Source organism: Gymnoscopelus microlampas (assembly GCF_963454915.1).
Source record: "Gymnoscopelus microlampas genome assembly, chromosome: 4".
Taxonomy (NCBI): domain Eukaryota; kingdom Metazoa; phylum Chordata; class Actinopteri; order Myctophiformes; family Myctophidae; genus Gymnoscopelus; species Gymnoscopelus microlampas.
Genome location: NC_139941.1, coordinates 47,753,246 through 47,776,598, shown reverse-complemented (window position 1 = coordinate 47,776,598; position 23,353 = coordinate 47,753,246). Strand labels below are relative to the sequence as shown.

Below are 23,353 nucleotides of genomic sequence, written 5' to 3'. Positions count from 1 at the left end.
ATAGCGCGGCACTCGGTGCCGCGCTATGAGCTTGTATATCTGCTATTTTTTGAATATCGTTATTTTTTTGCAAATCTTGAGATTTGAGTTTCAAAGCGAACATTTGTAACTCAAATCTTTGCTTCTGGGGGATTTAACAGTTTTTTCAAAAAACTTATGTCGCCATAATATCAGTGGTTCTTTTTTCCATGTCAAGGACCCCCCAAAATGACATGTATTTAGCCACGGACCCCCATCTAAAAATATATGTTTCAGGGACCCCCGGAAGCAAAGATTCAAGTTAACATTTTTTCGCTTTAAAAAAAAAATATATATATTCAAAGATTTGCACACATTTTCATGATTTTTCAAAAATAGCCAAAGTGTAAAATAATGCTTTTTAGCTCAAATCAAAAAGTGACACAGATGCTTCTTCAGGGCTTCAAGGGTTAACCCGATGCAGAGAGAGAGAGGGAGAGAGAGACAGAGAGAGAGACAGAGAGAGAGAGGGAGAGGGAGAGAGGGCGTGCAGAAAAAAGGCAGAACAAGGGAGGTTTTTAAGATTGAGGGAAGCTAGTGAACAAGAGCGGTTTTCTAAACATGGAGCGAGAGAAAGATGTGTTGAGAGGAAAACCAAGGGACGGAAACTCCCCTCTTTAACCCTTTAAAACCGGGAACGCATCCATGTCATTTTAAGATTTCTTTTGGCTGTTCAAAAATAGCAGATATACAAGCTCGTAGCTTGTAGATCTGTAGATTTTTTGTGAAAATGTGTGCAAATCTTTGAATATATTTATTTTTAAAGTAACTTTGCTTCTGGGGGATTCTACAAAATGTCTAAATCCTAACAGTTTGTTGCTTTAATATCAGTGGTTCTCAAACCTTTTTCATATCAAGGACCCCCCACACATACAAAATGTATTTGGGCCGCGGAACCCCATCTCAAAATATGTTGTTCCAGGGACCCACCGAGAAGCAAAGATTTGAGTTAAAAAAAATATATATATTCAAAGATTTGCACACTTTTTCACGATTTCTTTCTCAAAAATAGCAGATCTACAAGCTCATAGCGCGGCACTCGGTGCCGCGCTATGAGCTTGTATATCTGCTATTTTTGAATAGCCCAAAGAAAACTAAAATGACGCAGATACGTTCCCGGATTGACTGGGTTAACAGCACGTGGTCCTGGCTTCCAGTGTTACAGTCCTAACACTGGCCTGGTCTGGCCTGGCCCCGGCCCTATAGCTGGCCCTGCATGGCCCGAACCCGGAGGTTTTGTTAGGATAATGTGACTAGCAGGAATGGAAAAATGAAATAAAAAGTGCGGGGTTTTACCTTGTGAATGATGGAAAAACGAAGACTTAAGAGAGAACAAGCGAGCAGTATATGCACTGTGCTAACGCTGAAAATCAAAAGAATGCACAGCGTTATGAGGGAATCGGAAAAATCCAATAAAATGTCTCCTGATTGGCCCAAAAAACAGCAAAGCCATTATTCCACTTTGCAAAAACAATAAATCAGCGGTTATTACAGTGCGGGGCTTGTCAATTCAAATGACTTCTCTAAACTCAGGGGTTATATAACATTCAATAGGAGCAATTAAACCACCATGTAGCTTAATGCAGCTTTAGGCTTTGAAATGTGTACAAAATAAACCCGCTAAATATAAACTAAATATATATTTTTTTCTTTTGACATATTTGGGATTTGCGCCAATGCCCTTGAGCCTGTAAAGTTTGTACTGTACTCGGGACTTTTTTTTTGTGCTGCCTGCCCATATTTCATGATAGCAATTTAGTTAACCCAGTTAGACCGGGAACACATCTGTGTGTCATTTTTAGATTTCTTTGGCTATTAAAAAAAAAAATAGCTGATATACAAGCTAAGAGCTTGTAGATCTGCTATTTTTGAATAATTTAAAAATATATATATATTTTAAAGCAAATTTGTGACTCAAATCTTTGCTTGTGGGGATTCTACAAATGTCTTCTAAATCCTAACAGTTTTCTGAAAAACGTATGTCGCTATACGAGTGGTTCTCAAACTTTTCCATGTCAAGGACCACCCAAAAGTATATGTATATGGCCGCGGACCCCAACCTCAAAATATGTTGTTCCAGGGACCCCCAGAAGCAAAGATCTGAGTTAAAAATGTTCGTCATAAAACATAGTATTCAAAGTTTTTCACAAAGTTTCCACGATTTTTCAAAAAAATAGCAGATCTACAAGCTCATAGCGCGGCACTCGGTGCCGCGCTATGAGCTTGTATATCTGCTATTTTTGAATAGCCCAAAGAAATCTATAAAATGACACACAGATGCGTTCCCGGTCTTAACGGGTTAATGAAAACTGATGTGTTTTTGTATTGCAGAGCACAAGTCAACCGTTCAACACACCACCAAATAGAAAAGGAAAGAAAAAACACACTCCCTTCTTCACAGAGACGACGCAGAGAAAGGGGAAACTAAACTTAATCTGAAACTTAATCTCTAAGCCTCCCTATTTGTCAGCAGAAAATGATAAACAGATACGATGTCGAGAGAGATTGATGCCACCGCTTCCACCACCGCGAGAGCTCTGCTCCAGAGAGAGAGAGCCATGAGGGGGAACATCTTCCCACGGTAAGCCCGCAGAGGAGGCACCCACGGCTGGGAACATAACGTCAGGACGGACCTGTCTGCTGGAGGGAGGGAGGGAAGGAGGGAGAGTGGCCCCAGACTGCTTCATACAACACTCCCTCCTCCTCCAACACAACACGCTCGCTTATTATCTTAAACTCACAGGAATTTGGAAGATGACACGTCCACCATCCTTCTCTCATGCACGCACGCACACACACACACACACACACACACACACACACACGCACACACACACACACACACACACACACACATTCATGGCCTGCGGCGGAAAGTACGTGGGAAGGAGAGAGAGAGAAATAATGTATGTATTTTCTCACAGGAAAAGTTTGTTTTAAGTTTTTAAAGTGCTCTACCTATTATATTTGATTGCAATGTTACACAGCTCTTTTTAGACATGTCTTTATTCTATATTTGAATTGTACATATCTCTGCTGTCCGGCAGAAACCAGCTAACTCCATAATGTTCATTTTTCAGGAAATGAAAAAAAAAAGTGGAGTTAGGAGTTTTTGTTCATCATTGATAAGAACAGCTGAATGGACCTCCAAGCTCACAATGAGGTTAGAGGTCAAAAGGGGGTGGAGCCTGGAGTCAGCTAAACCAGCTAACTCCGGTGGAGTTAGCTGGTTTAGCAGAAAGTTTGAGGAGCAATGGAGTTAGCTGGTTTTGTCAGAAGCGCTTTTTAATGCTTTTCATTGGTTCAATATTTATTTTACCAACACACAGACGTAAAGGGTGCTCAATGGCCCTGATTTATGGAAAAGAAATGCAAAAGTGTCAAAATGGAGTTAGCTGGTTTCTGCCTGCCGGACAGCAACGATTATATTTCTTAGTTTTGACTGTTTTTATTTCACACTTGCATTGGCAAAGTAAACGTACAACTCCCATGCCAATAAAGCCCATTTGAATTGAACTAAATTCAAGTAGATGTAATTGAAGTGAATTGAGAGAGTGAGGAGGAACCAGAGAGATGTTGTAAGGTGGACAGGAGGAGTGAGGGATGAGGCGGTTGTAGAGCGATGGTGTCTGGCAGAGTGTGTAGGGTACGAGATCACACAGTCCCTCCATCCATGCAGTGAGTGGGAGGGGGGGTGGGGGGATGTGTGGGGGTTTAGTGGGGGGGTGGAGTTTTTCTTTTACAAGGCCCATCAGCCCTGTGGGACCGGCCATTTCCTCTTTCCCACTGCGTCTCCGATGCTATTTTTCTTTCATACGGTTTATCTTTGATCGGAAATATATTGCCCAGTCGGCTCACACAGTGTAAACATCCACATCATTTGCAGCAGAAATCATTACTTCCTGCTGGTTATATTTAAACCCCTATGAAGATGATGACGATGACTATGATGATAATGATGACTATGTATGATGATGATGACACGAAAAGAGGGAGAGATTATATGACCAACACACACACACAGAAACACACACACGCACGCACGCACGCACGCACGCACGCACGCACACGCACACACACACACACACACACACACGCTCCCATCATCTTATGAATATTTCTGGAATGCAAAGAGGATCAAATCTGTACTCGGACAATTTCAATAAACAAGGGAATTCAAATAATCACTGTGACATACTTCCTCCGCTTCTCTCTCTCTCTCTCTCTTTAATTTACTTTCTCACCACACGCACGTGCACATGCACGCATGCATGCACGCACACACAATCTCCCCCCACAGGGCCTCATACATGGAAAAAGGAGGAAAAAAGTCATACTCTGTTGATCCAGCTGATAAGACGACCAATTGGGTTCATTTCTCAAAGAAAACTTTTGTGCAAACATCCTCAAGATCCCCCTCCTGTGTGTGTGTGCGTGTGCGTTTGTGCATGTGTGCCTGCGTGTGTGTGCGCCTGTGTGTGTGTGTGTGTGTGTGTGTGATGGAAATCCCTCTGACATCTCCATCCCATCCCATGTTCTTATTTTACTCCTGCGGTTCTTGGCTCGGTCGCCGCCCAGAAAGCCAAACAATGTTATTACAGGTCTTTAGTGGTCCTGAAACGGGACATTAGGCAAAACAAATATGTAAATCTGGGTAAGACAGAGGTTACTACCGGGAGAGACCGCTGGAAGGCTTTGAACAGAGGAAAATATGTTTCGGGGAGACAATGCATGGTAGCAGTGTTGATTTCTTCGACTAAAAGTATGACGAAAAACTTTCGTCGACTACCTTTTTTCACTGACGAAAACTAAATTAAAAACTAAATAAAAGCTAAGCTATGATGACTAAAACTATGACTAAATATATTGACAATTTCGTCAACAACAAAAAACTAGACTAAATGTTAGTGAGGAACTAGTGGAGATCCAGTAGAACTAAAAAAGTCATTTTTTGTTTGCGCTTGGTGTGCAAATAGCAGATCTGATGAGTGAGCTTGTAGATCGGCTATTTTCAGCACAAAACAAAGTGTAAAATCAGCCATTACGACACCATCAAGGCCCAGCAAAATACATTTTAGACGACTAAATCAACTGAAGATTCAATCGACTATATTCTAATGATATTTAGTCAACTAAAACTAGACTGAAGACATATGACTGAATATAATTTTGATTAAAACTAAATGGAATTTTATTCAAAAGACTATGACTAAAACTAAATCAGAATTTGTTGTCAAAATCAACACTGCAATGGTGGTGACATCAGTCCGTCCTCCGACCTCAGAAGAGAATCGTCAGTGCAGACAGTGACAAAGACTGTACGATAGTTGTTCTCAAACATTCTCATGTCAAGGACCCCATATTTACATGTGATGTACTTGGCTGCGGACCCCAATTTGAAAAGATTTTGTGCTAGGGACCCCCATAATAGCCATAATAGCTGAATGGTTAGAGAGGCTATACCTGGGAAACCAAAGGTCCCAGGTTCGATTCCAGGCCTCATCAAAGTGTTGAAGTGTCCGTGAGCAAGACAGTTAACCCCTAACTGCTCCCCGAGCGCTAGAACCAACTCACTGCTCCTAGGAGGGGTAAAATGTAGAGGGAAAATTTCATGTGTGTGCAAATACACAGTGACAAAAAAACAACAACAACCAACCATTTTGTGGGGTCCACCCTCAAGGACCGCTAGGGGTTCCCGGACCCCACTTTGAAAACCACAGGGATAAACTCCTCCCGCCCCCCCATCAGCATAGGGTTTCCGGATCTGAACCTTAGTTCTCTCGCGAAGCTGGAAACCAAATCCTTCTATCAGATGTTGAACGCAGCTCTAACGTGACGATAACAGCTGAATATTCATTTCGGCGCGAGCGGAAGGCAAACACCCCCCCCCCCCGTCCTTAATGACGTCTCGGGGGAGGAAGTTCATTACACAATGTCGTTACGCAACGAAAACCCCCGTCACTTCGGGGAGAGGAGGTCAACGGAGGTTCATGGCGCTAACATTAGCACTGCGCTACACCCAGTGGCAAGTAGGTTAGTGACACTTCTTCTCGCGTTGAATAAGAAAACTTCAAGGCCAACTGGGATGCTAGCAACATCAGTCCTCCAGGTGGAAACAAGGAAGAAGAAGTGTGTTGGCCTACTTTGTGTGTCGAATAGAGAATACAATTAATAATCCATCACCACGACTGTTAAAGAGTTAAGTTATATAGGCTCATCCTGATTGGTGGAGTCACCCGTCCGTCAAATGGACAGGCAGTCAAACGTTCAGTCAAGTAGTTTGATAAATGGGTGATTATGCGTGTAAGTATAGTGTGTGTGTGTGTGTGTGTGTGTGTGTGTGTGTGTGTGTGTGTGTGTGTGTGTGTGTGTGTGTGTGTGTGTGTGTGTGTGTGTGTGTGTGTGTGTGTGTGTGTGTGTGCACGTGTCAATGTGTTTCATATACTGTATTTCAATTATAATTTGAAGATGTATCTGCATGTGTGTGTGTGTGTGTGTGTGTGTGTGTGTGTGTGTGTGTGTGTGTGCGCACACACGTGTGTTTGTGCCAAACACAAAGCCAGTGTGTATTAAGTACAAGGAACAGATGTGCCCACAGTATGTGTAAAGATTCATCAAATCCTTCACACACACACACACACACACACACACACACACACACACACACACACACACACACACACACACACACACACACACACACACACACACACACACACACACACACACACACACACACACACACACTAGGTAATATAATATGAGTCAGGTGTACTGAAGTAACTATTTCTGAAGGAACATGTGACTGTGCTCATGTATGTGTGTGTGTGTGTGTGTGTGTGTGTGTGTGTGTGTGTGTGTGTGTGTGTGTGTGTGTGTGTGTGTGTGTGTGTGTGTGTGTGTGCGCGTGCGTGTACGTGTGTGTGCGTGTATACGTGTGTGTGTGTGTTGTAGTGCTGATTGATGGCTGGTCCCATGCAGGCCTACATTCGTGTCTGGATGGGAGTCACAGTACTGGAGGAAGGTTGTCACACTCTTCATCACAAAGCATACTGTAACACACACACACACACACACACACACACACACACGTGCACGCACTCCCAACACTTACACTCAACATACAGAACACTCAACACACCCACGTGCACCCCACAGCCAACACACACACACACACACACGCGCGCGCGCGCGTACGCTCCACACTAGGGCCGCTCCCACAGCTCTGCTGTCTGCAGATCTACCTGCCAGCTGCTGCCAGTCGCGGTGGAAAGATGGGCTTTGTTGGTTTTGTGAAGCTTCTCTCCGACAAGAAGCCCCAGGAGAGTGCAGGTCTCCACCATGCAGCAGAGAGAGAGGCTCAGTCTTATCCACTCCGCCGCACAGGCAATCTGTTTTCTATATTACCCAGCCTGTATCACCGTACTATGCACTATAGAACAGCAATTGAGCAGGAAATTAAGTTAGGGGATCGGTATTTGGCAGAGGAGAACGACGAGCCTGGTGGTGTGGTCCTCTCTCTCTCTCTCTCTCTACCCGCCCGCCCGACACATATACAAGGATCATTAAGCCTTTGAGACCGGGAACGAATCCGTTTTTCAATTTCTTTGGGGCTATTCAAAAATAGCAGATATACAAGCTCATAGCGCGGCACCGAGTGCCGCGCTATGAGCTTGTAGATCTGCTATTTTTTAAAAATCGTGAAAATGTTTGCAATTATATATTCTTTGAATATATATATATTTAAAGCGAACGTTTGTAAAATATTTAGTTCCAGGAATCCCCAGAAGCAAAGATTTGAGTAAAAAATGTTCACTTTAAAAAATATTATACAAATATAAATGTTCAAGATTTTTCAAAAATAGCAGATCTACAAGCTCATAGGGCGGCACTCGGTACCGCGCTATGAGCTTGTAGATCTGCTATTTTTTGAATAGCCCAAAGACATCTAAAATGACACAAGATGCTTTCCCGGTCTAAATGGGTTAAATAGCACACAAGTTACTTGATGAATTTCTCCTCTTTTCTCCTATCCTGTCCTCTCTTCTTCTTCTCTCTTCTCTTCTCCTCTCCTGTCTTCTCTTCTCCTCCTCATCATCATCAACTCACTCATTGTCACATAGAAACCTTGTATGTTCAAAACTGTGACTTTTCAGGAAATGGAGAAAAAATAACATGTGTTGGATGGATCCAGTTCAGTTATTATTTAGCCACAAGTTCTGGTTATAATACTTTCCATTGGTTTAATATTTAACAACTCATAGACTGCACTAAACCACTTTCAACCTGGTGAACCCATGTCTTGGGCATGGCATGGGAGAAGATCTTCCAAATGCTTAGCCTATAGCTGATCTACAACAACAAAACATTGTGGTAGATCCGCTATTTTTGCAACTTTTGTCACATGATAATATATAAGATTAAATATGGAGATACAATGTTTCTGCCCGACATCGATGTCCTGCTTGCTGCTTCTCTCTCTCTCTCTCTCTCTCTCTCTCTCTCTCTCTCTCTCAGAGTACTATGTAAAACCAAAACATCCTAATGTATGTTTGAACAGCTTGGTTCTGTGTGGATCTGGGAAGACTTCCCTGTGACTTTACGACACAGGAAAAACTATACCCAACCAACCACTTTCTCTCTGTTTTTTTTCCCTGCCAATTCTTTCCGTATATTTTTATATTCTTATAGTTCTACCCTTCCTTCCACCTCATTTCACTCCACCGAGTTCCCTCCCTCACTCACTATCTCTCCTCGTCTTATTTCCAGAGTCTCCCATACTCTAAAGTAATAACAATAATAACAGCAACTCAAACTTATAGAGCACTTTTTCTAGATAGTCAAATAAGCCTGTGTCATTATGCCATAATGTTCCTTTACTCAACGTTTTCAGGCCAAGGACCCCCTAGCTGAGAGAGAGATGAAGCAGGGACCCCCTCTATATTGTATCAAATTGTGTTTCAAATTAAACTGTTTGTTTTTTTTACTTGGTCTGCTGTTTTTTTTCCCCTCTACACCTATTACCTCTTTGCCAAAAATAGCAGATCTACAAGCTCACAACGCCTCGCAGCGCGAGGCGTTGTGAGCTTGTAGATCGGCTATTTTTGGCTAAAGTTCCCCTCAGAAAAAGGGACGCCAGGGTTCAAGGTGGTTATGGTAAAAAACAAAATCATATCACACAAAGATTTGGCGGACCCCCTGTAGTGGCTCTGAGGACCCCCTAGGGGTCCCGGACCCCCTGTTGAAGACCCCTGCTCTAACAGGACGCTATGGCCTGAGTGATGAGCATACACGTGGATCTTGGGCGGCAGACATCATCATCTCCAGTGTGAATTATCTATTTTATTTTATAATACTTGGGCATGAAGAGAATGGAAAAAGAAACTTTTTTTTTGTTTCTTTTATTAACTTCTTAATCATAAACCTCATTATCAAGCTAATAATTAACTGACATTTCAAATTAATTTTGGGTTAATTTTGGGTATTTAAACGCCCCAGATCTCAACATATTAATGAAATATGTATTCATAGTATTCTTAGAGGAACACTGGTTTCCATTGCGTCTTTTCACACGTTTCGGAGAATCCTTACTTGTCGTTGAACTCAGACATACTGTAGGTTGAAGAACAGTCTCTTGATACACAGTATCACCGTGTATCAAGTATACTATATGTGTATACAGTATTATAAAATGGGGCGGCAGTGGCTCAGGGGTAGAGTGGCCGGGTAGAGTGAACTGGAAAACCGCAAGGTTCCCAGTTCGATCCCGGGCTGGGGCGCTCCCCTAGAGTTAGTGTCGAAGTGTCCTTGAGCAAGACGCTGAACCCCTAATCGCTCCCGGTGAGCAGGTTGGTGCCTTGCATGGTTTCCTCCGCCATCGGTGTATGAATGTGTGTGTGAATGGGTTAATGGCACAATGAATGTAAAGCGCTTCGGATAGAAGCGCTATATAAATGCACCATTTACCATTTATAAAATGTATAGTAAACTTGAATCCAAAAACAATTTTTGTGAACATGTAATGTAATGATTGTGTCAACAAAAAGGTTCATTATTAAAGTGGCGAGCGGTCACAACAGAACAGTTATTTTCAATCTGTCGTAATGGAAACTACTATTCAAGTTTTCCTCGTGACACATACTGTACTGCATCTTAGGGGGAAAGATTTACATAATTGCGTACCATAATATGACATAAATGTAAGGTTCTATAAAGTAACAATGTAATTTAAGGGTTATTTACAGGGGTGACCCAAGACAAAAAAGTTTGAGAACCACTGCCTTAGAGGTGGTTCTCAGTGGGGCTCAACTGACAAAAAAAAGAATCACAAAGACAAACATGAAAGTGCTGTGCTGAGGTCTGTAGGCTATATCAGAAGAAAACGCAGCAGCCATTGTGGCCTGTTGTGTAGAATAATTATACATTGGTTGTACAATATGTCACTGTGGTTTAAAAAGTGATTGATCAACGGTTCTGTTGTGTACTGGGTTACATGTCGGCTTTCCGACATGTCGCCTTTCCGACGGTTACTAACCCTATACCTAACCCTAACCGCACGCGGAAGCCACGTAGTCGGGTAGTGAGTAGTGGGATGTCGGAATCATGAGCGCAAACTGTGTACTGTTACATTAAGGAGTCGTCCACACATGCATACACACTGACATGTTTATACACACTATATAAGGCCAATAACTATTATATACAGTAGTTGTACAGTACAGTATAGTTCTTTAAAAACAAACAGACAGAAATATAGCAAAGGAATGAATGTAAACTAGTATGAACATACAGAACAGCAACGTAAGTACTGATTCTCAATCACCAATAAATAACCACATACAGTATGATATATCCAAAAGACACACACACACACACACACACACACACACACACACACACACACACACACACACACACACACACACACACACACACACACACACACACACACACACACATTCAGAGGAAAAACACACACAGGCAGCACCGAGGGCCGGTGCATGCTGCCGGTGGGGGAGGAGGAGGAGGAGGGGGCAGGTTATAGCGGGAGGAGGAGGCGTGTGCAGAGATAAGACGCCAAACAGGACTAAATCCCTCCTGAAGGGAGGTCTTGATGGACAGACAGGGCACCATTAACAATGCTGCGGGCTTGTGAGAGCACACGCTGATGGAAAGATACCCTGGCATTTGCCGTGTTAACCCATTAACGCCTGAGGCCATTCTTAAAAATGTTTTCTAAATCGTAACAGTTTTTTGAAAACCCCCGAAAAAAAAAAAAAAAAAATCAAGAGTTTTTCAAAAATAGCAGATCTACAAGCTCGTAGCGCGGCACTCGGTGCCGCGCTACGAGCTTGTATATCTGCTATTTTTCAATAGCCAAATACATCAAAAAATGACACAGATTCTTTCCCGGTCTAAATGGGTTAAGAAGTGGCCCTTAAAGATTTCACACTTCCAATTTCTTTGAATTATCTGCCATCTCCCGCCTGTCACTCAAAGCCCTGACAATCTCGCATCCCCGTGCCCTAGCCGTGCGCGGTGCGGCACGGCGCGGCACGATGCGCTAGGCCAGGTTATTGACAAAGCAATCCAGTGGTGATATACAGCGCCGGCTGATAAAACATTAGCCAAACAGCCAATGTGCCGCATTATGGTCCTCAACACCGCCTAATAACCAGTATACACAAACACACGCGCACAAACACTCACATTCAGAATTCATTCTTTACTTCAGATGTTAATTCACTCCCAAAGTGTGTTTGTACAATGGTGGTAAGTAGCTTAAGGTTTCATGACATCAAAGTTCAAGTTTTTTTTTTTCTGACCTCAATTACACCCAAAACAACTGAACCTTAAACATTCAGTGGATTTTCTTTGTTCTGGGGTTTTCTGAATAATTAGGCTCAGAAAAGTGCTGTGAGTGGCCCGTGGACTTTGATGTCACAGTCCATTAATCCCACCCCCTCTCCTCCCCGACCCACCCATCCCCTATCCTTCTCCTTTGAGGGGGCGGAGCAGAGGCGATGATTGACAGGCAAAATCCCTCAACAGCGATACCTGCAGAAACATTTTTTTCATTGCAGCTCAAAAGGACTCAGAACACAGACCTGCCATGGCTCACTGGAGTGGATTTTTCATTAAAAACATTTTAATACACCCTTAAAGGACCATGATAAAGACTTTATCAGTTTTGTAAAACCAGCATGTCATGACACCTTTAAATGATCATGATATGAGGCTTAATTCAGTGCCATGGGGTACACCCAAGGTGTTGTCCGTGGCTTTGCCATGACACGGCAAATCAATAACTTCGGCCGTGCTTTGATATTCCACCGTTATCCCCCCTGACATGGGCCTCTTCTCGGCTAGCGGAGCAGCAGCCATGAATCTCAGGCTATTTATCTTTCTTGCACTTAAGATGGCCGAGGAGACATTGTTTGTCGGAGGGAACCACGTTGGAGCCTAAACGCCTGATTCATGCTTCCGTTGTCACGTGGTTAGAAATAGCCGATCTACAAGCTCACGACGTGCCGCGTCCGCGGCGCGTCGCAAGCTTGTAGATCGGCTATTTCCGGCCACGCGACACCGCCGTTCGACGAGGTATATAAATCCAGGCTTAACAGATTTATGAAGGTCCAGCCGAGAGGGAACCGTGAACGAAGGAGAAAAAAAAACCTGCCAAGGCTAGCCGCGGCGCCACCGCTTATCAGATTTCTATTGGCCCGGTTTGATTGGCTTGCCGCTCCTTCCAGACAGGGCCATGATAGAAATATCACCGGCATCAACATTACCTCCTCCATCCCTACATGCAGCCGCACTGTGTAGAGAGAGAGAGCAAAGCCAATGCAGTCTATGAATTATTAAATGCAGACAGATTACGCTGCGAGGCGCTACAGATGATGCTGAGCAGCACTGCAACAGCACAGGGTGAGGAGGAGGAGGAGGAGGGGCTGGGGGCGGAGGGGGGGTTTCTTTCTTTTTTTTTGTATCTCTGTGTAAGACTTAAAGAGAGGGAGGTATGTTTGGGGGCAAATGGGCAATGAGGGGAGGGGCTGCTGCATGTCTGTGTGCCTGAGAGAGAGAGAGAGAAGGGGGGGGGGAAGAGACGGGTGTGTGTGTGTGTGTGTGTGTGTGTGTGTGTGTGTGTGTGTGTGTGTGTGTGTGTGTGTGTGTGTGTGTGTGTGTGTGTGTGTGTGTGTGTGTGTGTGTGTGTGTGTGTGTGTGTGGGTTGAAGGGCATGGTGTCAGGTCTTGTATGACATGTGGCTTGGTGGGTTGGCTGGATACTTGGTTGGCTGTCGAGTTGACTGGTTGGGCACAGACCAGCTCAAGGCTGGCAAGTTTCTCTCTCTGTCTGTCTGTCTGTCTGTCTGTCTGTCTGTCTGTCTGTCTGTCTGTCTGTCTGTGTCTGACTGTCTGTGTCTGTTTCTCTCTCTCTCTCTCTCTCTCTCTCTCTCTCTCTCTGTCTGTCTGTCTGTCTGTCTGTCTGTCTGTCTGTCTGTCTGTCTGTCTGTCTGTCTGTCTGTCTGTCTGTCTGTCTGTCTGTCTGTCTGTCTGTGTCTGACTGTCTGTGTCTGTTTCTCTCTCTCTCTCTCTCTCTCTCTCTCTGTCTGTCTGTCTCTTGGTCTGTCTGTCTGACGATCTGTCTGTCTGTGTCTGTCTCTCTCTCTCCCTCTCTCTCTCCCTGGAGTGATGGGCTGAGACATTAAGGCAGGCGTTTTAATTAACTATGCCACTCTTCCACCTGCTGCCCTCAATATGCTCCGGCCCAGGCAAGCTGTCTCTCATACGCCTGCCTCCCTCACTCTCTCTCTTTCTCCCTTCGCTTACACCTCTCTGACCATCCTTCTATTACTCCCGCTCTCTCTCTCTCTCTCTCTCTCTGTATCTCTGGCCCTCTCTCGCCCCTCTCATGTCTGCGGTGCTCCCCCGGCATGTCTCCGCTGTTTGACCCTGATAAGTGAGGCCCTCGTCCTGATCACGCAGCCCACCGCATCAAGGCTCTCTGTGCGACAGAATTAGACACGTTTCTTTTTTTGAGTGAATTAATTTCTATATGTGTCCCACTCTAGTGACCCTCCACCAAACCCTCCAGTTCTCTCTCTACATCTATCTCTCTCTCTCTCTCTCTCTCCAGATCTGTGTGTGTTAATTCGTTTCTGCCCAACACTCATCAGCCTGTTCATTAAGACCTGATTGGAGGCGGACATTTCTGTTCCCTCGTGACGCAGAGGAGCGAGGGATCAAACCGCGGGATATTACAGGACTTAGAGAACACACACACACACACGTGTTTGTGTGTATGATATGCATGCACGTGAATGTCTATCTGTCTGTCTGTCTGTCAGTGCATATCTGTGCACTGGACATGTCTGTGCGCTGTGGCTACGTGCTCATAAACGACTCTGTATTAACCCATTAAGACCTGGGTCCGATTCTACAAATGTCTTCTAAATCCCAACAGTATTCTGAACAACGTATGTTTCTATATCAGTGGTGCTCATACCTTTTCATGTCAAGGACCCCCAAAAATGTATTTAGCCACCGACACCCATCTCAAAATATGTTGTTCCAGTGACCCCCAGAAGCAAAGTTTTGAGTTACAAATGTTCGCTTAAAAAAAATAATAATCAAATATTTGCACACATTTTCTTTTTTCCCCCAAAAAATAGCAGATCTACAAGCTCATAGCGCGGCACTCGGTGCAGCGCTATGAGCTTGTAGATCTGCTATTTTTGAATAGCCTAAAGTGTAAAATAATGCTTTTTTAGCTCAAATCTAAAAATGACACAGAGATGCGTTCCCGGTCTTAAAGGGTTAATGTGTGTAAATGTATGCGCGGAGGTTTAAGTATCTCATTTAGCGCTGTGACTCCTATGGTTTAATCATTTAGATCATAAATTGAGAATTAATTCCGACGGAATGGAGCAACAAATGATCCACTTTTAGCACTCTACTTAAATTGTATTACACTTTTAATAGGGTTAATAATAGACGGCATTAGCAACACACAGGAAAAACGGCGCTACAAAGTGTTATATTAAAACGATTGATTCCCTCCCCTCAGAATTAGAGCCGGGTCTCTCGCTAGATACAGCTAAAGCTAACAAATGGCAAGCACTCCCACCCTCTCTCTCTCTCTCTCTCTCTCTCTCTCTCTCTCTCTCTCTCTCTCTCTCTCTCTCTCTCTCTCTCTCTCTCTCTCTCTCTCTCTCTCTCCCTCTCCCTCTCTCTCTCTCTCTCTCTCTCTCTCCCTCTCCCTCTCTCTCTCTCTCTCTCTCTCTCTCTCTCTCTCTCTCGTGGAAAAAGTGCTCAAATGTTTTACCTAAGTAAAAGTATCAATACTGCAATATAGAAGTAGTCTGTTACAAGTAAAACTCCGGAATGCAAAATTTACTTGAGTAAAAGTACAAAAGTATTGGTATCAAAATGTACTTAAAGTACCAAAAGTAAAAGTACTAAAATGTTTGAAAATAGCAGATCTACAAACTCAAAATGCGTCGCGATGCGACGCGTTGTGAGCTTGTAGATCGGCTATTTTTAAATATCCTAGGGATAAAATTGGGCTAAAGAGTGGTTAATGTATGTTTTATAATGTAATAATTTATATCTGCAAAGTAACTAGTAACTAAAGTTTTGAAATAACTGTATGGTAAAAGTACAATATTTGCCTCAGAGATGTAGTGGAGTAGAAGTAAAAGTATAGACAATTGGAAATACTCCAGTAAAGTAAAAGTACCTCAAAATTGTACTTAAGTACCGTACTTGAGTAAATGTACTTAGTTACCTTACGCCACTGCTCTCTCTCCTACTCTCTCTCTCTCTCTCAGGCTCCATGGCGGGGCCCTCAGCCTGCAGCCTGAGCTCCAGTGAGAGGACTGAGGGGACTAGGGGGCCCATACATCAGCCGGGGCCGACAGGGAGAACATCCATCAGCTGTGTGTGAGGAGAAGTGACTTTGAAGTCCTCCACGGCGAGGTGAAAGAGCAGCGGCGGCCTCCGTCTCTGTGTTTACGCAGCCGCACCGGGCCTGGGAGAGCTCTTAATGAGAGATGGATGGATATACACACACACACACACACACACACACACACACTCTGATCCAACACACACATACTGTATACGAGGGCTCTAGCTGCACTCATGTTTTACAGTGGCGGCTCTATACGTGTCGGTATGCGCATGTGCGGATGTTGTGCGACGTTACTGTACAACGTAGCACGTATGTCCTCTAGTCCATGTAGTTATAAAAAGTGCGGTCCGGGGACCCCCAGGGGTCCTTGGGGGGGTCCCCAGCAAAAGTAGTTAATATAGCATCACAATCGTTTTAACCACTTTAACCTTTTATACTTTGGCTATTCAAAAATAGCAGATATACAAGCTCATAGCGCGTCACTTCGTGCCGCGCTATGAGCTTGTAGATCTGCTATTTTTTTTTAAATCTTGAACACCAGTGAACATTTTTAACACACATCTTTGCTTCTGGGGGTCCCTGGCACAACATATTTTCAAATGGGGGTCCGTGGCCAAATATTTATCAATTTGGGGGTCATGAAAAGTGACATGAAAATGTTTGAGAACCACTGCTCTAGTCTATAGGGCAAGCGTGTATTGGGTGCGTTCACACAGACACACAGATACACTTGTGTGGACACGGACACACCCACACCCACACCCACCCACACCCACACCCACACACACGTCCTTTGCTCCAACGTTGCTAAAAACAGCTAAAACTGAGTTGCAATGCAGTACATTGCTAAAACAATTTTAGCCGCACGGTACAATTGTAGCCCTAATACAAACAGTCCAGGCAACGGTATAGTCTCTTTTCCATGATGCAACAGTATCTTCAAACGAGAATATTTCACCTGGGACAATGCTATCAAGATCAAAGTCTCTGGTCATCAAATGTTATGTTAAACCTACAGTAGACGAAGGTATGGGGCACACATAGACTCACTTGTAACAACTCCTGCATTAGTTCAAATGGTATTGATGCCTGTATAGTACTGTGAATATGGGTGAAAACAGAATGTAGAGGAAAGACAAGAGTACCTGCTGATCTCCAAGATCAGTAAATGCTAAATGTTACACTTCCATATAAACTCAAATAACCAAAAAAGTTAATCCAAGGGGGTATGAGTAAAATACAATCCATAAGGCTGTGCAACATGAGCAATGTTAAAATGCAAAAAACAACTAAAAACAGCTTCAGTGTGGTGAAATATGTTGACGTGCGTTGTTGTGATCTCAATTTATCACAAATGAATGCAACATGGCTACAGCACAGTTGAACTCTGTAGGCTTAACGCAGAACTCAAAATAGCCTACACAACCAGTGGTCCGGGGACCACCAGTGGTCCTTGAGGGGGTTGCAGGTGGTCCCCGGCTAAATGATGGAGAGTTGGGAACCAAATGGACCCTTATAGATGTTTAACTCTTGAGAGCGTAAAATGAAACCAAATGGACCCTTCCGGGTCCATTTGGTTTCATTTTACGCTCTCAAGAGTTAAATTATTGTTAAACATCTACATAACTTAATTAAAGAATTATTATTTTCATCAACGTTTGCCTGTTATCTCTCCTATGGTACAACATCAATACAGCATGGAATTGTGGCCAAAATCGTATCCAACAACAACAAAATATTCTAAGTCTTATTGCGTCTAAGATGCGAAATCTCATCAAACAGTGGTCCGTGGCTCAAATGCTGAATAAATAATGGATGTAGACCAACATTAACATGGATGTAAAGCACTCAGGACTAACAGCATCACAATACTACGAGTTCACACGGCTACGTCTTGAAGTACCGACCCGAACGAAGACGTACCTGTTAGCAGAAGGCTGTCCCAACACCCCCCGGCGATGTCCTTCACAGACGAGCCTTCAGGCTGTGACATCACTTCCTCTGGCGACAAGATGTTCCTCTTGACCTTCCCGCATGCGCGTCCGCAGCCCCACAGAAACAACCGACCGTCACCTGAACACAACAACAACAATCAATTAGCTAACGCTAGTGGTACTCAACCTTTTCTGGATCAGAAAAGGTCAAAAAGGTCCCTCTAGAAAATCTCAAACGCGTTTGCGGCCCACACATCTGACCACTTAGCGGTCAGATGTGTGGGCCACGTGCATTTTCAGAGCATGTTTAATGCAAGAACAATGGCTTCTATTTCAGCATTGCTAACTTTCCAGGCAGAGGAAAGGCTGTAATTTCTATTAGCTTTATGGAATCCTCATCGATGATGACATTGGTTTCTGAACCGTGCACAACCCTCCAGTGAGACTCTTATAATGAGCATTAGTGAGGACCAATTATATGAAGATATGTTAAGACCTGAGGCCGCGTCTAAAAAAATCTAAATCCTAAAAAAAAAAAATCGGAAAAAAATATAAAAAAAATATTTTCATGATTTTCAAAAATAGCAGATCTACAAGCTCGTAGCGCGGCACTCGGTGCCGCGCTATGAGCTTGTAGATCTGCTATTTCTGAATAGCCAAAGACATCTAAAGTGACACAGATGCGTTCCAGGTATCAATGGGTTAAAAAAAAATACTACAACTACGCTACACTATATTAACCTATAACACTGGGTCCGTGGACCCCCAGCAGTCCTTGAGGGTGCTCCAGGGGGGCCCCAGCTAAATGAATGAATATAGAATCAAAATCTGTTTAACCACTTTAAACCTATATACAGCCTACATCGGCTATTTGACAATAGGCTGTTTGAAAATAGCCAATCTATCACAATGCGTTGTGAGCTTGTAAATGCTATTTTTTCTTTTTCCAAAAATGTGTGAAACTTTATAAAAACACAAATCTTATATGGATCGGGGGTCCCTGGCATTAAATATTTTCAGATGGGGGGTCCGCGGCCAAACACATATTAACGTGGGCGTCCTTGAACCACTGACCCACGAGACATTTTAGATGCAGTTCTTTTCATTTTTTAATGTAAGTGTATGAAGCAGGGTGAGATGTAACCCCGGGCAGCTCGTTGCGTTCTCTGCGTTCAGACACAACGTACTGTACTGTACTGTACAGCACCTCTGGGTGCATGTTGTCCTTGTTGTGTTGTGGGGGGTTGGTGAGGGGGGGTAAGGGGGGAGGGGGGTGTTAGGTAGGCTCGGGAGGTAAATTATGGATGCAACGCAAAAAGCTGTAAAATTTGTTGTACCTTCTATTATCCTCATGTTAACCCACTGAGACCGAGAACGCACCTGAGTATCATTTTTTGATTTTTTTTTTTGGCTATTCAAAAATAGCAGATATACAAGCTCATAGCGCGGCACCGAGTGCCGCGCTATGAGCTTGTAGATCTGCTACTTTTGAAAAATCGTGAAAATATGTCCACATTTTTTAATATATATTTCTTAAACAATTTTGTAAAATATTTTGTTCCAGGTAACCCCCAGAAGCAAAGATTTGAGTTACAAATATTCGCTTAAAAAAACATATATTCAAAGTTTTGCAATTTGTTTTTAAGATTTTTCAAAAATAGCAGATCTACAAGCTCGTAAGCACAAGCTTGTAGATCTGCTATTTTTTGAATAGCCAAAAGAAAACTAATAGAAAATCACACCCTGTGTGAAGAGAGTGGTGCCTTTGATGAGCCCCGTATTGACCCCCGTATTGATGTTGTCATCAATGTTTGTTTATTGGACATACACACATACACCCGGACACACAGACAAAGTCAGATATAGGAGTGGTTGGCACCACTCAAAAATGACACACAGACGCACGCGTTCCCGGTCTCAACGGGTTAAAGGCCACAAAAGCTCTTCAGTGAAGTCAGCCATTAAGAAATGACAGGTATTGCTATCAGGCCTTCTTTATAGCCTATTACCTGCGATGACAGCAGGCAGGCTGCGCCACCGCGGTACGGCCTATCACATTATTTGCAGCTAAAGTCAGCTACTGTGTCATTTCGCCTCATTTTCTTGACAGTGCTATCATAAATCCATTGGGCCGCGGGGGGGGGGGGGGAGGGGGGAGAGGGGTGGGACTGTCGACTGCCTCGATTATCTTCATAGCCTGAATGAATTCTGAAATGTATGTAACAGGCAATGACTGTTATGGATCAGAAACCCAGGGCCGTGTTCTCTCTCTCTCTGTCTCTCCTTCTCCCTCTCTCTCTCTCTCTGTCTCTCTCTTTCTCAGGTGATGTTCGGATGGAGGGCTCCAGGGCTCTGATAGTCACATAAAACTGAGTAAAAGAGGTGAACTTTGAGGCTGTTGGGTGACTAATGGCTTCTGCTCCACTTCTCAGAGACGTGCGGTGTGTGTGCGGGGCGGTGGTGCCGGGCGTTTCTTTCTCTGATGAGCGGAAATCACACGGCTATGAAAGCCAAACGGGTCACAGGGCAGGGATGTATACTGTAGTACTACTATACGCTATATGTGTGTGTGTGGGGGACTAATTATCACATTTGCTAATTAAAGAATTTGAATAACTACGTCATATAAAACGTTATTAATCTATTAACCCATTCAAACCGGGAACGCATCTCGTCATTTTATGATTTCTTTGGACTATTCAAAAATAGCAGATATAGCACCGAGTGCCGCGCTATGAGCTTGTAGATCTGCTATTTTTTTGCCGTACTATGAGCTTGTAGATATGCTATTTTTGTTTTTAAATCGTGGAAAATTTGTGCAAATCTTTGTATAATATATGTATTTTTTAAAGCGAACATTTTTATCTCACATCTTTGCTTCTGGGGGATTCTACAAATGTCTTCTAAATCCTAGCAGTTCTTTTTTTTAAACATATGTTGCAATAATATTAGTGGTTCTCAAAAATTATTTGTATTTGGCCGTGAAACCCAATCTCAAAATATTTAGTTCCAGGGACCCCCAGAAGTTGTAACAGAGTTAAGAATGTTCACTTTAAAAAATATAGATTTGCAAAAAATAGCAGATCTACAAGCTCATAGCGCGGCACTCGGTGCCGCACTATGAGCTTGTATATCTGCTATTTTTGAATAGCCAAAAGAAATCTTAATATGACACAGATGCGTTCCCGGTCTTAAAGGGTTAAATTAATAAATTGTATTAGACTATAGCAAATGAATAATCAACAGTGTTCGTAGAACATAGTATGGGGTATTATGCAGATTTAAATGCTATTTCAATAGCAAAATAAATCCATGTAGTAATTATGTATCTCTGGCTGCTTAGTGCATTATTGCCTTCTAGCAACAGTGTTAACACTATATTGCATATCGTCTCTGTCGGGTGGAAACCTTGTATGTCCAAAACCATTACTTTTCAGGAAATGATAAAGGAAATAACCAGTGACGCGATGGATCCAATATAATAAAAATCAACTTAACACTTCCTAAGGTGAACATGCACATGCATTCGATACATTGACATCATCAACTTGCGACAGGGCATTGTCCCTCTTGAGTAAAAGATTAACTGTTTCTAAAATAAATACTACATTTAATTGGAGTTATGGAGCGCAATTATAATGTATTAAGGCATATAAGGCTTATTAGCGAGGTATCCTTTTAAACGAGGCGAGGGCGGGGTATCTTTGATGTTAGCTGGGAGTGAGTTCCAGAGGAAGGGGCCGGGGCCACCAAAAAGGCCCCGTCACCCCTGGTTCGTTTCTTTGTCCTGGGGATGCCCGGGAGGTTGGCATCACCAGTTACTACTTTTGCGTGACACTGTCATGATAATAACATGAGTAATAGTGTTATTGTATTTAAAACAAATACACAAATCATGTAAATTAACATGTATACTAACTCGGTGTACAAATCAACCGATGTGTACGCTCTCTCACACAGTTACTGTAATAGTGTGTATTGTGTGTCCAGCGTGTTACTGGAGTGGTTCTCAAAATGATTCAAATCAGTTCAACTAATTTAACCCTGTTTTTATACATCAGCTATTTGAAAATAGTAGATGTACAAGCTCACAACGTGTCGCAACCCAAAGCGTTGTGCGCTTGTAGATCTGCTCATTTTGTGTCATTTTAGATTTTAGCTATAGCCATTATTTCATACTTTGGCTATTCAAAAATAGCAGATATACAAGCTCATAGCGCGGCACTTGGTGCCGCGCTATGAGCTTGTAGATCTGCTATTTTTGAAAAATCATGAAAATGTGTGCAAATCTTTGAGTATACTGTATATATTTTCAAAGTGAACATTTGTAACTCAAATCTTTGCTTCTGGGGGGGTCCCTGTCGCAAAATATTTTCAGATGGGGATCCGCGTCCAAATACATATCAATTTGGGGGTCCTCGACATAAGAATGTTTGAAGAACTACAACGATGTAGTACTGTACCTGTCAGAGCCAGATTATGGTTTGCCCCGCACGCGACCTTTGACACGCGGCTCAGACGCTCCACGAAGTGAGGGACCACAGCGTTGTCCCCGATGGAGCCACTGCCCATCTGACCCAAATCCTTCATCCTAGGAGGAGGGAGGGAGGGAGGGAGGGAAGGAAGCAATAAATGTAAATAAGACTGATACTGATAGACAGAGAGATAGATTCAACGTTCTCACAGCCAGTGCTGGAAAAAGTACTTGCATTTCTTACTTAAGTAAAAGTAACAACACCGCATTGTAGAAATACTCTGTTACAACTAAAAGTTCGGAATTAAAACATGTACTTGAGTAAAAGTACATAAGTATTGGTATCAAAATGTACTTAAAATACCCAAAGTAAAAGTACTAAAATGTTTCAAAATAGCAGATTTACAAGCTCACACCGCGTCGCAATGCGACGCATTTTCCACCACTGGAAATATATATATATATATATATATATATATATATATATATATATATATATATATATATATATATATATATATATATATATATAAAGGCTTTATATATTGTGTTTTCCACAGGGAGAAAAAACAAAGGTTCAAATCAATGTGGCTGTATGTATGTATGGTGGAGGAGGCAGGCAGGCAGGCAGGCAGCAGAGATCCACTGGAGACTTAGAGAACATATGGATCTCATTCTCCTTTTCTAGGAGTTCTTCTCTGTGACAATATACCAGCAGACACATCCCTATCAGACGTGAAACACCTCGCTGGCTAATTAGAATCTCAGGCTGCCGTCTGACAAAGTAAAGAGAGAGAGAGAGAGAGAGAGAGAGAGAGAGAGAGAGAGAGAGAGAGAGAGAGCTTGAAGGAAGACTTGCTCTCCTGCAATTTGCATCTGCCACTTTTTTTTTCTCTCTCCTGTTTTTTTCTTCTTCTTCTCCTTTTCTACTGCATCTGTTCCAAGTGCCATTCAGTGTTCTCCTTTTGTTGGGGGGAGTGTTGAGCCCCCCCCCCCCCCCCCCCAACTATTTAAG

General features: G+C 43.0%; 1 protein-coding gene across 1 annotated transcript in view; it reads right to left on the bottom strand.

The window, feature by feature from the left end:
* Positions 1-374: 374 nt before the first annotated feature.
* The window catches only part of chek2 (checkpoint kinase 2), a 339,656-nt gene continuing 316,677 nt past the window's right edge, over positions 375-23,353 (bottom strand). The window contains exon 17 of the transcript XR_014600701.1: positions 375-408. The gene's annotated coding sequence lies outside the window, so the exon portion shown is untranslated. The remainder of the gene's footprint in view (positions 409-23,353) is intronic.